General features: G+C 38.9%; 15 non-coding genes across 15 annotated transcripts; all 15 read right to left on the bottom strand.

Moving 5' to 3' along the window:
* Nucleotides 1–215: 215 nt before the first annotated feature.
* TRNAQ-CUG (transfer RNA glutamine (anticodon CUG)) lies at nt 216–287 on the bottom strand. The gene has a single exon. It is a non-coding gene; the product is annotated as a tRNA-Gln (tRNA).
* A 663-nt stretch (nt 288–950) lies between these two features.
* Nucleotides 951–1,032, bottom strand: TRNAS-UGA (transfer RNA serine (anticodon UGA)). Its single transcript has one exon. It is a non-coding gene; the product is annotated as a tRNA-Ser (tRNA).
* A 761-nt stretch (nt 1,033–1,793) lies between these two features.
* On the bottom strand, nt 1,794–1,865 carry TRNAQ-CUG (transfer RNA glutamine (anticodon CUG)). The gene has a single exon. It is a non-coding gene; the product is annotated as a tRNA-Gln (tRNA).
* A 663-nt stretch (nt 1,866–2,528) lies between these two features.
* TRNAS-UGA (transfer RNA serine (anticodon UGA)) lies at nt 2,529–2,610 on the bottom strand. Its single transcript has one exon. It is a non-coding gene; the product is annotated as a tRNA-Ser (tRNA).
* Nucleotides 2,611–4,112: 1,502 nt separating this feature from the next.
* TRNAS-UGA (transfer RNA serine (anticodon UGA)) lies at nt 4,113–4,194 on the bottom strand. The gene has a single exon. It is a non-coding gene; the product is annotated as a tRNA-Ser (tRNA).
* A 761-nt stretch (nt 4,195–4,955) lies between these two features.
* TRNAQ-CUG (transfer RNA glutamine (anticodon CUG)) lies at nt 4,956–5,027 on the bottom strand. Its single transcript has one exon. It is a non-coding gene; the product is annotated as a tRNA-Gln (tRNA).
* Nucleotides 5,028–5,691: 664 nt separating this feature from the next.
* Nucleotides 5,692–5,773, bottom strand: TRNAS-UGA (transfer RNA serine (anticodon UGA)). Its single transcript has one exon. It is a non-coding gene; the product is annotated as a tRNA-Ser (tRNA).
* Nucleotides 5,774–6,540: 767 nt separating this feature from the next.
* TRNAQ-CUG (transfer RNA glutamine (anticodon CUG)) lies at nt 6,541–6,612 on the bottom strand. The gene has a single exon. It is a non-coding gene; the product is annotated as a tRNA-Gln (tRNA).
* A 661-nt stretch (nt 6,613–7,273) lies between these two features.
* Nucleotides 7,274–7,355, bottom strand: TRNAS-UGA (transfer RNA serine (anticodon UGA)). Its single transcript has one exon. It is a non-coding gene; the product is annotated as a tRNA-Ser (tRNA).
* A 761-nt stretch (nt 7,356–8,116) lies between these two features.
* Nucleotides 8,117–8,188, bottom strand: TRNAQ-CUG (transfer RNA glutamine (anticodon CUG)). Its single transcript has one exon. It is a non-coding gene; the product is annotated as a tRNA-Gln (tRNA).
* Nucleotides 8,189–8,851: 663 nt separating this feature from the next.
* On the bottom strand, nt 8,852–8,933 carry TRNAS-UGA (transfer RNA serine (anticodon UGA)). The gene has a single exon. It is a non-coding gene; the product is annotated as a tRNA-Ser (tRNA).
* Nucleotides 8,934–9,700: 767 nt separating this feature from the next.
* On the bottom strand, nt 9,701–9,772 carry TRNAQ-CUG (transfer RNA glutamine (anticodon CUG)). The gene has a single exon. It is a non-coding gene; the product is annotated as a tRNA-Gln (tRNA).
* Nucleotides 9,773–10,433: 661 nt separating this feature from the next.
* TRNAS-UGA (transfer RNA serine (anticodon UGA)) lies at nt 10,434–10,515 on the bottom strand. The gene has a single exon. It is a non-coding gene; the product is annotated as a tRNA-Ser (tRNA).
* A 761-nt stretch (nt 10,516–11,276) lies between these two features.
* Nucleotides 11,277–11,348, bottom strand: TRNAQ-CUG (transfer RNA glutamine (anticodon CUG)). Its single transcript has one exon. It is a non-coding gene; the product is annotated as a tRNA-Gln (tRNA).
* A 663-nt stretch (nt 11,349–12,011) lies between these two features.
* On the bottom strand, nt 12,012–12,093 carry TRNAS-UGA (transfer RNA serine (anticodon UGA)). The gene has a single exon. It is a non-coding gene; the product is annotated as a tRNA-Ser (tRNA).
* Between the last annotated feature and the right edge of the window lie 2,190 nt (nt 12,094–14,283).

Raw genomic sequence — 14,283 nt, 5'->3', positions numbered from 1 at the left:
CACCACCAAAAATGGTGGTGTTTTAAGTTTCATTAACCCTGCTTCATAGGTAGCTTTGGCCACAGAACTCACAGTGATCGCTCCATGTATGCTTGGAACATTGAAATCTTTTTTTGGCTTTTGGTATGTTGATTTTAACTTTCTCTTTTTATGTTAAACCTTGGGAACAGGAGAACACAGTGGAAAAATTGAAACATGTGTATGAGAAACTGCCCAGGTTCCACTGAGATTTGAACTCAGATCGCTGGATTCAGAGTCCAGAGTGCTAACCATTACACCATGGAACCACACACAAAAAAGACTTGGCTGCAGTTTTGTGTTCTGGAAAGCACAATTGAACTCATGAATCATGGTGAAAACAGGCTCTAAAGCTGTAGTGCAAATCTACAATTAATACACAATGGTAAATTAATATCTCCTAAACTTTTATTCCACAAGTGTGCCAAGGGTTCCACGATATCTCAGCAAGGACAGTTTTAAATGTTGATAAAAAGTGACTAGTAAAAAGAGTGCTAGATCTGTTACTTGGAAAAAGAGCAAGAAAAAAATTATTTGCAAAACTTATACTGTTAGAAAGCTGTTCATCCAGAAGTCGCTACAAATTTTTCAGTGTGTGGTAAAAGGTTTCATCCAAGAGATAATTCAAGGTTGTTGCAAATCAAAGTGCATGTCCCAGTACATCTGCCACAACAATGGTCTGTGGCCGCTAGACAAAAGTGGGAGAAGCACCACTTACCTGGTGCCACACTCACGGTGCTTCTTTTGATTAGCAGCATGATGCACATGAGATGCAGCGCCAGATCGGCTTATGGAATGTACATCCAAAAATCTAATCAGTCTGATTCTTGAAAACCGTTCCAGAGTTTGCATATCACTGTCATGGGGGTAGACAAGGAAACGCGCAAATTAATCTACTCAGGTAATCAGTCAAAAAGCTTTAGGAACATATACGTAGTCAGCAGGATTTGAACCTGCGCGGGGAAACCCCAATGGATTTCAAGTCCATCGCCTTAACCACTCGGCCACGACTACTCAGACGTTAACAATTGATGAGATTCACACACCTTTTCTGATAGCACCATGATCAAGATCAGTGATTATCCCTCTGGAAAATATCTCAGAAAATAGAAACAAAATTCTAGGTCCCAGTAAAAATGTAAAAATCTGATTTCGAGTCATCATCAATGGGAACCATGTACAGTTTAAGACTTTGACCTCTTCATAAGGTGGATATGGAGTGGGTCCATTCCAAAAACATCCTGAATATTACTCTGAAAATGCTGAAAACACTGAACAAATTCATTTCCATGTAAAAAAAGACTTGCTGTTCATATGATCGGGCTTTTGGCGTCTTTTAACCACTTCAAGTTTCAAAAATTTCAAGCGGTTAACTGAAATAAGCATATCTATCTTCTGGTATTTTTCATTTAGAAGTGCTCCATACTTATAATACAAGTCAATGGCTAGGTTAGAAACATTCCTTAATGGTTCCTAAGTGACTTTTGGCGCATTTTGTGAGCTGTAAAGAAAAGCCTCAAAAACAGACTCAAAAGATGCCCAAAACAATTTTTAGAAAAACACCACCAAAAATGGTGGTGTTTTAAGTTTCATTAATCCTGCTTCATAGGTAGCTTTGGCCACAGAACTCACAGTGATCACTCCATGTATGCTTGGAACATTGAAATCTTTTTTTGGCTTTTGGTATGTTGATTTTAACTTTCTCTTTTTATGTTAAACCTTGGGAACAGGAGAACACAGTGGAAAAATTGAAACATGTGTATGAGAAACTGCCCAGGTTCCACTGAGATTTGAACTCAGATCGCTGGATTCAGAGTCCAGAGTGCTAACCATTACACCATGGAACCACACACAAAAAAGACTTGGCTGCAGTTTTGTGTTCTGGAAAGCACAATTGAACTCATGAATCATGGTGAAAACAGGCTCTAAAGCTGTAGTGCAAATCTACAATTAATACACAATGGTAAATTAATATCTCCTAAACTTTTATTCCACAAGTGTGCCAAGGGTTCCACGATATCTCAGCAAGGACAGTTTTAAATGTTGATAAAAAGTGACTAGTAAAAAGAGTGCTAGATCTGTTACTTGGAAAAAGAGCAAGAAAAAAATTATTTGCAAAACTTATACTGTTAGAAAGCTGTTCATCCAGAAGTCGCTACAAATTTTTCAGTGTGTGGTAAAAGGTTTCATCCAAGAGATAATTCAAGGTTGTTGCAAATCAAAGTGCATGTCCCAGTACATCTGCCACAACAATGGTCTGTGGCCGCTAGACAAAAGTGGGAGAAGCACCACTTACCTGGTGCCACACTCACGGTGCTTCTTTTGATTAGCAGCATGATGCACATGAGATGCAGCGCCAGATCGGCTTATGGAATGTACATCCAAAAATCTAATCAGTCTGATTCTTGAAAACCGTTCCAGAGTTTGCATATCACTGTCATGGGGGTAGACAAGGAAACGCGCAAATTAATCTACTCAGGTAATCAGTCAAAAAGCTTTAGGAACATATACGTAGTCAGCAGGATTTGAACCTGCGCGGGGAAACCCCAATGGATTTCAAGTCCATCGCCTTAACCACTCGGCCACGACTACTCAGACGTTAACAATTGATGAGATTCACACACCTTTTCTGATAGCACCATGATCAAGATCAGTGATTATCCCTCTGGAAAATATCTCAGAAAATAGAAACAAAATTCTAGGTCCCAGTAAAAATGTAAAAATCTGATTTCGAGTCATCATCAATGGGAACCATGTACAGTTTAAGACTTTGACCTCTTCATAAGGTGGATATGGAGTGGGTCCATTCCAAAAACATCCTGAAAATTACTCTGAAAATGCTGAAAACACTGAACAAATTCATTTCCATGTAAAAAAGACTTGCTGTTCATATGATCGGGCTTTTGGCGTCTTTTAACCACATCAAGTTTCCAAAAATTCCAAGCGGTTAACTGAAATAAGCATATCTATCTTCTGGTATTTTTCATTTAGAAGTGCTCCATACTTATAATACAAGTCAATGGCTAGGTTAGAAACACTCCTTAAAGGTTCCTAAGTGACTTTTGGTGCATTTTGTGAGCTGCAAAGCAAAGCCTCAAAAACAGACTCAAAAGATGCCCAAAACAATTTTTAGAAAAACACCACCAAAAATGGTGGTGTTTTAAGTTTCATTAACCCTGCTTCATAGGTAGCTTTGGCCACAGAACTCACAGTGATCACTCCATGTATGCTTGGAACATTAAAATCTTTTTTTGGCTTTTGGTATGTTGATTTTAACTTTCTCTTTTTATGTTAAACCTTGGGAACAGGAGAACACAGTGTCAGTGGAAAAATTGAAACATGTGTACGAAAAACTGCCCAGGTTCCACTTAGATTTGAACTCAGATCGCTTGGATTCAGAGTCCAGAGTGCTAACCATTACACCATGGAACCACACACAAAAAAGACTTGGCTGCAGTTTTGTGTTCTGGAAAGCACAATTGAACTCATGAATCATGGTGAAAACAGGCTCTAAAGCTGTAGTGCAAATCTACAATTGATACACAATGTTAAATTAATATCTCCTAAACTTTTATTCCACAAGTGTGCCAAGGGTTCCACGATATCTCAGCATGGACAGTTTTAAATGTTGATAAAAAGTGACTAGTAAAAGAGTGCTGGATCTGTTACTTGGAAAAAGAGCAAGAAAAAAATTAATTGCAAAACTTATACTGTTAGAAAGCTGTTCATCCAGAAGTCGCTAAAAATTTTTCACTGTGTGGTAAAAGGTTTCATCCAAGAGATAATTCAAGGTTGTTGCAAATCAAAGTGCATGTCCCAGTACATCTGCCACAACAATGGTCTGTGGCCGCTAGACAAAAGCGGGAGAAGCATCACTTACCTGGTGCCACACTCACGGTGCTTCTTTTGATTAGCGGCATGATGCACATGAGATGCAGCACCAGATCGGCTTATGGAATGTACATCCAAAAATCTAATCAGTCTGATTCTTGAAAACCGTTCCAGAGTTTGCATATCACTGTCATGGCGGTAGACAAGGAAACGCGCAAATTAATCTACTCAGGTAATCAGTCAAAAAGATTTAGGAACATATACGTAGTCGGCAGGATTTGAACCTGCGCGGGGAAACCCCAATGGATTTCAAGTCCATCGCCTTAACCACTCGGCCACGACTACTCAGACATTAACATTTGATGAGATTCACACACCTTTTCTTATAGCACCATGATCAAGATCAGTGATTATCCCTCTGGAAAATATCTCAGAAAATAGAAACAAAATTCTAGGTCCCAGTAAAAATGTAAAAATCTGATTTCGAGTCATCATCAATGGGAACCATGTACAGTTTAAGACTTTGACCTCTTCATAAGGTGGATATGGAGTGGGTCCATTCCAAAAACCTCCTGAAAATTACTCTGAAAATGCTGAAAACACGGAACAAATTTATTTCCATGTAAAAAAAGACTTGCTGTTCATATGATCGGGCTTTTGGCGTCTTTTAACCACATCAAGTTTCAAAAATTTCAAGCGGTTAACTGAAATAAGCATATCTATCTTCTGGTATTTTTCATTTAGAAGTGCTCCATACTTATAATACAAGTCAATGGCTAGGTTAGAAACATTCCTTAATGGTTCCTAAGTGACTTTTGGTGCATTTTGTGAGCTGTAAAGAAAAGCCTCAAAAACAGACTCAAAAGATGCCCAAAACAATTTTTAGAAAAACACCACCAAAAATGGTGGTGTTTTAAGTTTCATTAATCCTGCTTCATAGGTAGCTTTGGCCACAGAACTCACAGTGATCACTCCATGTATGCTTGGAACATTGAAATCTTTTTTTGGCTTTTGGTATGTTGATTTTAACTTTCTCTTTTTATGTTAAACCTTGGGAACAGGAGAACACAGTGGAAAAATTGAAACATGTGTATGAAAAACTGCCCAGGTTCCACTGAGATTTGAACTCAGATCGCTGGATTCAGAGTCCAGAGTGCTAACCATTACACCATGGAACCACACACAAAAAAGACTTGGCTGCAGTTTTGTGTTCTGGAAAGCACAATTGAACTCATGAATCATGGTGAAAACAGGCTCTAAAGCTGTAGTGCAAATCTACAATTAATACACAATGGTAAATTAATATCTCCTAAACTTTTATTCCACAAGTGTGCCAAGGGTTCCACGATATCTCAGCAAGGACAGTTTTAAATGTTGATAAAAAGTGACTAGTAAAAAGAGTGCTAGATCTGTTACTTGGAAAAAGAGCAAGAAAAAAATTATTTGCAAAACTTATACTGTTAGAAAGCTGTTCATCCAGAAGTCGCTACAAATTTTTCATTGTGTGGTAAAAGGTTTCATCCAAGAGATAATTCAAGGTTGTTGCAAATCAAAGTGCATGTCCCAGTACATCTGCCACAACAATGGTCTGTGGCCGCTAGACAAAAGTGGGAGAAGCACCACTTACCTGGTGCCACACTCACGGTGCTTCTTTTGATTAGCGGCATGATGCACATGAGATGCAGCGCCAGATCGGCTTATGGAATGTACATCCAAAAATCTAATCAGTCTGATTCTTGAAAACCGTTCCAGAGTTTGCATATCACTGTCATGGGGGTAGACAAGGAAACCTCGCAAATTAATCTACTCAGGTAATCAGTCAAAAAGCTTTAGGAACATATACGTAGTCAGCAGGATTTGAACCTGCGCGGGGAAACCCCAATGGATTTCAAGTCCATCGCCTTAACCACTCGGCCACGACTACTCAGACGTTAACATTTGATGAGATTCACACACCTTTTCTGATAGCACCATGATCAAGATCAGTGATTATCCCTCTGGAAAATATCTCAGAAAATAGAAACAAAATTCTAGGTCCCAGTAAAAATGTAAAAATCTGATTTCGAGTCATCATCAATGGGAACCATGTACAGTTTAAGACTTTGACCTCTTCATAAGGTGGATATGGAGTGGGTCCATTCCAAAAACATCCTGAAAATTACTCTGAAAATGCTGAAAACACTGAACAAATTCATTTCCATGTAAAAAAGACTTGCTGTTCATATGATCGGGCTTTTGGCGTCTTTTAACCACATCAAGTTTCCAAAAATTCCAAGCGGTTAACTGAAATAAGCATATCTATCTTCTGGTATTTTTCATTTAGAAGTGCTCCATACTTAGAATACAAGTCAATGGCTAGGTTAGAAACACTCCTTAAAGGTTCCTAAGTGACTTTTGGTGCATTTTGTGAGCTGCAAAGCAAAGCCTCAAAAACAGACTCAAAAGATGCCCAAAACAATTTTTAGAAAAACACCACCAAAAATGGTGGTGTTTTAAGTTTCATTAACCCTGCTTCATAGGTAGCTTTGGCCACAGAACTCACAGTGATCACTCCATGTATGCTTGGAACATTGAAATCTTTTTTTGGCTTTTGGTATGTTGATTTTAACTTTCTCTTTTTATGTTAAACCTTGGGAACAGGAGAACACAGTGTCAGTGGAAAAATTGAAACATGTGTACGAAAAACTGCCCAGGTTCCACTGAGATTTGAACTCAGATCGCTGGATTCAGAGTCCAGAGTGCTAACCATTACACCATGGAACCACACACAAAAAGACTTGGCTGCAGTTTTGTGTTCTGGAAAGCACAATTGAACTCATGAATCATGGTGAAAACAGGCTCTAAAGCTGTAGTGCAAATCTACAATTAATACACAATGGTAAATTAATATCTCCTAAACTTTTATTCCACAAGTGTGCCAAGGGTTCCACGATATCTCAGCATGGACAGTTTTAAATGTTGATAAAAAGTGACTAGTAAAAGAGTGCTGGATCTGTTACTTGGAAAAAGAGCAAGAAAAAAATTAATTGCAAAACTTATACTGTTAGAAAGCTGTTCATCCAGAAGTCGCTAAAAATTTTTCACTGTGTGGTAAAAGGTTTCATCCAAGAGATAATTCAAGGTTGTTGCAAATCAAAGTGCATGTCCCAGTACATCTGCCACAACAATGGTCTGTGGCCGCTAGACAAAAGCGGGAGAAGCATCACTTACCTGGTGCCACACTCACGGTGCTTCTTTTGATTAGCGGCATGATGCACATGAGATGCAGCACCAGATCGGCTTATGGAATGTACATCCAAAAATCTAATCAGTCTGATTCTTGAAAACCGTTCCAGAGTTTGCATATCACTGTCATGGCGGTAGACAAGGAAACGCGCAAATTAATCTACTCAGGTAATCAGTCAAAAAGATTTAGGAACATATACGTAGTCGGCAGGATTTGAACCTGCGCGGGGAAACCCCAATGGATTTCAAGTCCATCGCCTTAACCACTCGGCCACGACTACTCAGACGTTAACATTTGATGAGATTCACACACCTTTTCTTATAGCACCATGATCAAGATCAGTGATTATCCCTCTGGAAAATATCTCAGAAAATAGAAACAAAATTCTAGGTCCCAGTAAAAATGTAAAAATCTGATTTCGAGTCATCATCAATGGGAACCATGTACAGTTTAAGACTTTGACCTCTTCATAAGGTGGATATGGAGTGGGTCCATTCCAAAAACCTCCTGAAAATTACTCTGAAAATGCTGAAAACACGGAACAAATTTATTTCCATGTAAAAAAAGACTTGCTGTTCATATGATCGGGCTTTTGGCGTCTTTTAACCACATCAAGTTTCAAAAATTTCAAGCGGTTAACTGAAATAAGCATATCTATCTTCTGGTATTTTTCATTTAGAAGTGCTCCATACTTATAATACAAGTCAATGGCTAGGTTAGAAACATTCCTTAATGGTTCCTAAGTGACTTTTGGTGCATTTTGTGAGCTGTAAAGAAAAGCCTCAAAAACAGACTCAAAAGATGCCCAAAACAATTTTTAGAAAAACACCACCAAAAATGGTGGTGTTTTAAGTTTCATTAATCCTGCTTCATAGGTAGCTTTGGCCACAGAACTCACAGTGATCACTCCATGTATGCTTGGAACATTGAAATCTTTTTTTGGCTTTTGGTATGTTGATTTTAACTTTCTCTTTTTATGTTAAACCTTGGGAACAGGAGAACACAGTGGAAAAATTGAAACATGTGTATGAAAAACTGCCCAGGTTCCACTGAGATTTGAACTCAGATCGCTGGATTCAGAGTCCAGAGTGCTAACCATTACACCATGGAACCACACACAAAAAAGACTTGGCTGCAGTTTTGTGTTCTGGAAAGCACAATTGAACTCATGAATCATGGTGAAAACAGGCTCTAAAGCTGTAGTGCAAATCTACAATTAATACACAATGGTAAATTAATATCTCCTAAACTTTTATTCCACAAGTGTGCCAAGGGTTCCACGATATCTCAGCAAGGACAGTTTTAAATGTTGATAAAAAGTGACTAGTAAAAAGAGTGCTAGATCTGTTACTTGGAAAAAGAGCAAGAAAAAAATTATTTGCAAAACTTATACTGTTAGAAAGCTGTTCATCCAGAAGTCGCTACAAATTTTTCATTGTGTGGTAAAAGGTTTCATCCAAGAGATAATTCAAGGTTGTTGCAAATCAAAGTGCATGTCCCAGTACATCTGCCACAACAATGGTCTGTGGCCGCTAGACAAAAGTGGGAGAAGCACCACTTACCTGGTGCCACACTCACGGTGCTTCTTTTGATTAGCGGCATGATGCACATGAGATGCAGCGCCAGATCGGCTTATGGAATGTACATCCAAAAATCTAATCAGTCTGATTCTTGAAAACCGTTCCAGAGTTTGCATATCACTGTCATGGGGGTAGACAAGGAAACGCGCAAATTAATCTACTCAGGTAATCAGTCAAAAAGCTTTAGGAACATATACGTAGTCAGCAGGATTTGAACCTGCGCGGGGAAACCCCAATGGATTTCAAGTCCATCGCCTTAACCACTCGGCCACGACTACTCAGACGTTAACATTTGATGAGATTCACACACCTTTTCTGATAGCACCATGATCAAGATCAGTGATTATCCCTCTGGAAAATATCTCAGAAAATAGAAACAAAATTCTAGGTCCCAGTAAAAATGTAAAAATCTGATTTCGAGTCATCATCAATGGGAACCATGTACAGTTTAAGACTTTGACCTCTTCATAAGGTGGATATGGAGTGGGTCCATTCCAAAAACATCCTGAAAATTACTCTGAAAATGCTGAAAACACTGAACAAATTCATTTCCATGTAAAAAAGACTTGCTGTTCATATGATCGGGCTTTTGGCGTCTTTTAACCACATCAAGTTTCCAAAAATTCCAAGCGGTTAACTGAAATAAGCATATCTATCTTCTGGTATTTTTCATTTAGAAGTGCTCCATACTTAGAATACAAGTCAATGGCTAGGTTAGAAACACTCCTTAAAGGTTCCTAAGTGACTTTTGGTGCATTTTGTGAGCTGCAAAGCAAAGCCTCAAAAACAGACTCAAAAGATGCCCAAAACAATTTTTAGAAAAACACCACCAAAAATGGTGGTGTTTTAAGTTTCATTAACCCTGCTTCATAGGTAGCTTTGGCCACAGAACTCACAGTGATCACTCCATGTATGCTTGGAACATTGAAATCTTTTTTTGGCTTTTGGTATGTTGATTTTAACTTTCTCTTTTTATGTTAAACCTTGGGAACAGGAGAACACAGTGTCAGTGGAAAAATTGAAACATGTGTACGAAAAACTGCCCAGGTTCCACTGAGATTTGAACTCAGATCGCTGGATTCAGAGTCCAGAGTGCTAACCATTACACCATGGAACCACACACGAAAAGACTTGGCTGCAGTTTTGTGTTCTGGAAAGCACAATTGAACTCATGAATCATGGTGAAAACAGGCTCTAAAGCTGTAGTGCAAATCTACAATTAATACACAATGGTAAATTAATATCTCCTAAACTTTTATTCCACAAGTGTGCCAAGGGTTCCACGATATCTCAGCATGGACAGTTTTAAATGTTGATAAAAAGTGACTAGTAAAAGAGTGCTGGATCTGTTACTTGGAAAAAGAGCAAGAAAAAAATTAATTGCAAAACTTATACTGTTAGAAAGCTGTTCATCCAGAAGTCGCTAAAAATTTTTCACTGTGTGGTAAAAGGTTTCATCCAAGAGATAATTCAAGGTTGTTGCAAATCAAAGTGCATGTCCCAGTACATCTGCCACAACAATGGTCTGTGGCCGCTAGACAAAAGCGGGAAAAGCACCACTTACCTGGTGCCACACTCACGGTGCTTCTTTTGATTAGCGGCATGATGCACATGAGATGCAGCACCAGATCGGCTTATGGAATGTACATCCAAAAATCTAATCAGTCTGATTCTTGAAAACCGTTCCAGAGTTTGCATATCACTGTCATGGCGGTAGACAAGGAAACGCGCAAATTAATCTACTCAGGTAATCAGTCAAAAAGATTTAGGAACATATACATAGTCGGCAGGATTTGAACCTGCGCGGGGAAACCCCAATGGATTTCAAGTCCATCGCCTTAACCACTCGGCCACGACTACTCAGACATTAACATTTGATGAGATTCACACACCTTTTCTTATAGCACCATGATCAAGATCAGTGATTATCCCTCTGGAAAATATCTCAGAAAATAGAAACAAAATTCTAGGTCCCAGTAAAAATGTAAAAATCTGATTTCGAGTCATCATCAATGGGAACCATGTACAGTTTAAGACTTTGACCTCTTCATAAGGTGGATATGGAGTGGGTCCATTCCAAAAACCTCCTGAAAATTACTCTGAAAATGCTGAAAACACGGAACAAATTTATTTCCATGTAAAAAAAGACTTGCTGTTCATATGATCGGGCTTTTGGCGTCTTTTAACCACATCAAGTTTCAAAAATTTCAAGCGGTTAACTGAAATAAGCATATCTATCTTCTGGTATTTTTCATTTAGAAGTGCTCCATACTTATAATACAAGTCAATGGCTAGGTTAGAAACATTCCTTAATGGTTCCTAAGTGACTTTTGGTGCATTTTGTGAGCTGTAAAGAAAAGCCTCAAAAACAGACTCAAAAGATGCCCAAAACAATTTTTAGAAAAACACCACCAAAAATGGTGGTGTTTTAAGTTTCATTAATCCTGCTTCATAGGTAGCTTTGGCCACAGAACTCACATTGATCACTCCATGTATGCTTGGAACATTGAAATCTTTTTTTGGCTTTTGGTATGTTGATTTTAACTTTCTCTTTTTATGTTAAACCTTGGGAACAGGAGAACACAGTGGAAAAATTGAAACATGTGTATGAAAAACTGCCCAGGTTCCACTGAGATTTGAACTCAGATCGCTGGATTCAGAGTCCAGAGTGCTCACCATTACACCATGGAACCACACACAAAAAAGACTTGGCTGCAGTTTTGTGTTCTGGAAAGCACAATTGAACTCATGAATCATGGTGAAAACAGGCTCTAAAGCTGTAGTGCAAATCTACAATTAATACACAATGGTAAATTAATATCTCCTAAACTTTTATTCCACAAGTGTGCCAAGGGTTCCACGATATCTCAGCAAGGACAGTTTTAAATGTTGATAAAAAGTGACTAGTAAAAAGAGTGCTAGATCTGTTACTTGGAAAAAGAGCAAGAAAAAAATTATTTGCAAAACTTATACTGTTAGAAAGCTGTTCATCCAGAAGTCGCTACAAATTTTTCATTGTGTGGTAAAAGGTTTCATCCAAGAGATAATTCAAGGTTGTTGCAAATCAAAGTGCATGTCCCAGTACATCTGCCACAACAATGGTCTGTGGCCGCTAGACAAAAGTGGGAGAAGCACCACTTACCTGGTGCCACACTCACGGTGCTTCTTTTGATTAGCGGCATGATGCACATGAGATGCAGCGCCAGATCGGCTTATGGAATGTACATCCAAAAATCTAATCAGTCTGATTCTTGAAAACCGTTCCAGAGTTTGCATATCACTGTCATGGCGGTAGACAAGGAAACGCGCAAATTAATCTACTCAGGTAATCAGTCAAAAAGATTTAGGAACATATATGTAGTCGGCAGAATTTGAACCTGCGCGGGGAAACCCCAATGGATTTCAAGTCCATCGCCTTAACCACTCGGCCACGACTACTCAGACGTTAACATTTGATGAGATTCACACACCTTTTCTTATAGCACCATGATCAAGATCAGTGCTTATCCCTCTGGAAAATATCTCAGAAAATAGAAACAAAATTCTAGGTCCCAGTAAAAATGTAAAAATCTGATTTCGAGTCATCATCAATGGGAACCATGTACAGTTTAAGACTTTGACCTCTTCATAAGGTGGATATGGAGTGGGTCCATTCCAAAAACCTCCTGAAAATTACTCTGAAAATGCTGAAAACACTGAACAAAATCATTTCCATGTAAAAAAAAACTTGCTGTTCATATGATCGGGCTTTTGGCGTCTTTTAACCACATCAAGTTTCCAATAATTCCAAGCGGTTAACTGAAATAAGCATATCTATCTTCTGGTATTTTTCATTTAGAAGTGCTCCATACTTATAATACAAGTCAATGGCTAGGTTAGAAACACTCCTTAATGGTTCCTAAGTGACTTTTGGTGCATTTTGTGAGCTACAAAGAAAAGCCTCAAAAACAGACTCAAAAGATGCCCAAAACAATTTTTAGAAAAACACCACCAAAAATGGTGGTGTTTTAAGTTTCATTAATCCTGCTTCATAGGTAGCTTTGGCCACAGAACTCACAGTGATAACTCCATGTACAGGTCCTTCTCAAAAAATTAGCATATAGTGTTAAATTTCATTATTTACCATAATGTAATGATTACAATTAAACTTTCATATATTATAGATTCATTATCCACCAACTGAAATTTGTCAGGTCTTTTATTGTTTTAATACTGATGATTTTGGCATACAACTCCTGATAACCCAAAAAACCTGTCTCAATAAATTAGCATATCAAGAAAAGGTTCTCTAAACGACCTATTACCCTAATCTTCTGAATCAACTAATTAACTCTAAACACATGCAAAAGATACCTGAGGCTTTTATAAACTCCCTGCCTGGTTCATTACTCAAAACCCCCATCATGGGTAAGACTAGCGACCTGACAGATGTCAAGAAGGCCATCATTGACACCCTCAAGCAAGAGGAAAAAGACCCAGAAAGAAACTTCTCAACAAATAGGCTGTTCCCAGAGTGCTGTATCAAGGCACCTCAATGGTAAGTCTGTTGAAAGGAAACAATGTGGCAGAAAACGCTGTACAACGAGAAGAGGAGACCAGACCCTGAGGAAGATTGTGGAGAAGGACTGATTCCAGACCTTGGGGAACCTGAGGAAGCAGTGGACTGAGTCTGGTGTGGAAACATCCAGAGCCACCGTGCACAGGCGTGTGCAGGAAATGGGCTACAGGTGCCGCATTCCCCAGGTAAAGTCACTTTTGAACCATAAACAGCGGCAGAGGCGCCTGACCTGGGCTACAGAGAAGCAGCACTGGACTGTTGCTAAGTGGTCCCAAGTACTTTTTTCTGATGAAAGCAAATTTTGCATGTCATTCGGAAATCAAGGTGCCAGAGTCTGGAGGAAGACTGGGGAGAAGGAAATGCCAAAATGCCTGAAGTCCAGTGTCAAGTACCCACAGTCAGTGATGGTGTGGGGTGCCATGTCAGCTGCTGGTGTTGGTCCACTGTGTTTCATCAAGGGCAGGGTCAATGCAGCTAGCTATCAGGAGATTTTGGAGCACTTCATGCTTCCATCGGCTGAAATGCTTTATGGAGATGAAGATTTCATTTTTCAGCACGACCTGGCACCTGCTCACAGTGCCAAAACCACTGGTAAATGGTTTACTGACCATGGTATTACTGTGCTCAATTGGCCTGCCAACTCTCCTGACCTGAACCCCATAGAGAATCTGTGGGATATTGTGAAGAGAAAGTTGAGAGACGCAAGACCCAACACTCTGGATGAGCTTAAGGCCGCTATTGAAGCATCCTGGGCCTCCATAACATCTCAGCAGTGTCACAGGCTGATTGCCTCCATGCCACGCCGCATTGAAGCAGTCATTTCTGCCAAAGGATTCCCGACCAAGTATTGAGTGCATAACTGAACATTATTATTTGATGGTTTTTTTGTTTGTTATTAAAAAACACTTTTATTTGATTGGATGGGTGAAATATGCTAATTTATTGAGACAGGTTTTTTGGGTTATCAGGAGTTGTATGCCAAAATCATCAGTATTAAAACAATAAAAGACCTGACAAATTTCAGTTGGTGGATAATGAATCTATAATATATGAAAGTTTAATTGTAATCA

Source organism: Ranitomeya imitator, chromosome 9 (genome assembly GCF_032444005.1).
Source record: "Ranitomeya imitator isolate aRanImi1 chromosome 9, aRanImi1.pri, whole genome shotgun sequence".
In the NCBI taxonomy this organism is placed as follows: Eukaryota; Metazoa; Chordata; class Amphibia; order Anura; family Dendrobatidae; genus Ranitomeya; species Ranitomeya imitator.
Note: the sequence above shows the minus strand (reverse complement) of the source record. Positions and strands in the feature narration are given on the sequence as shown.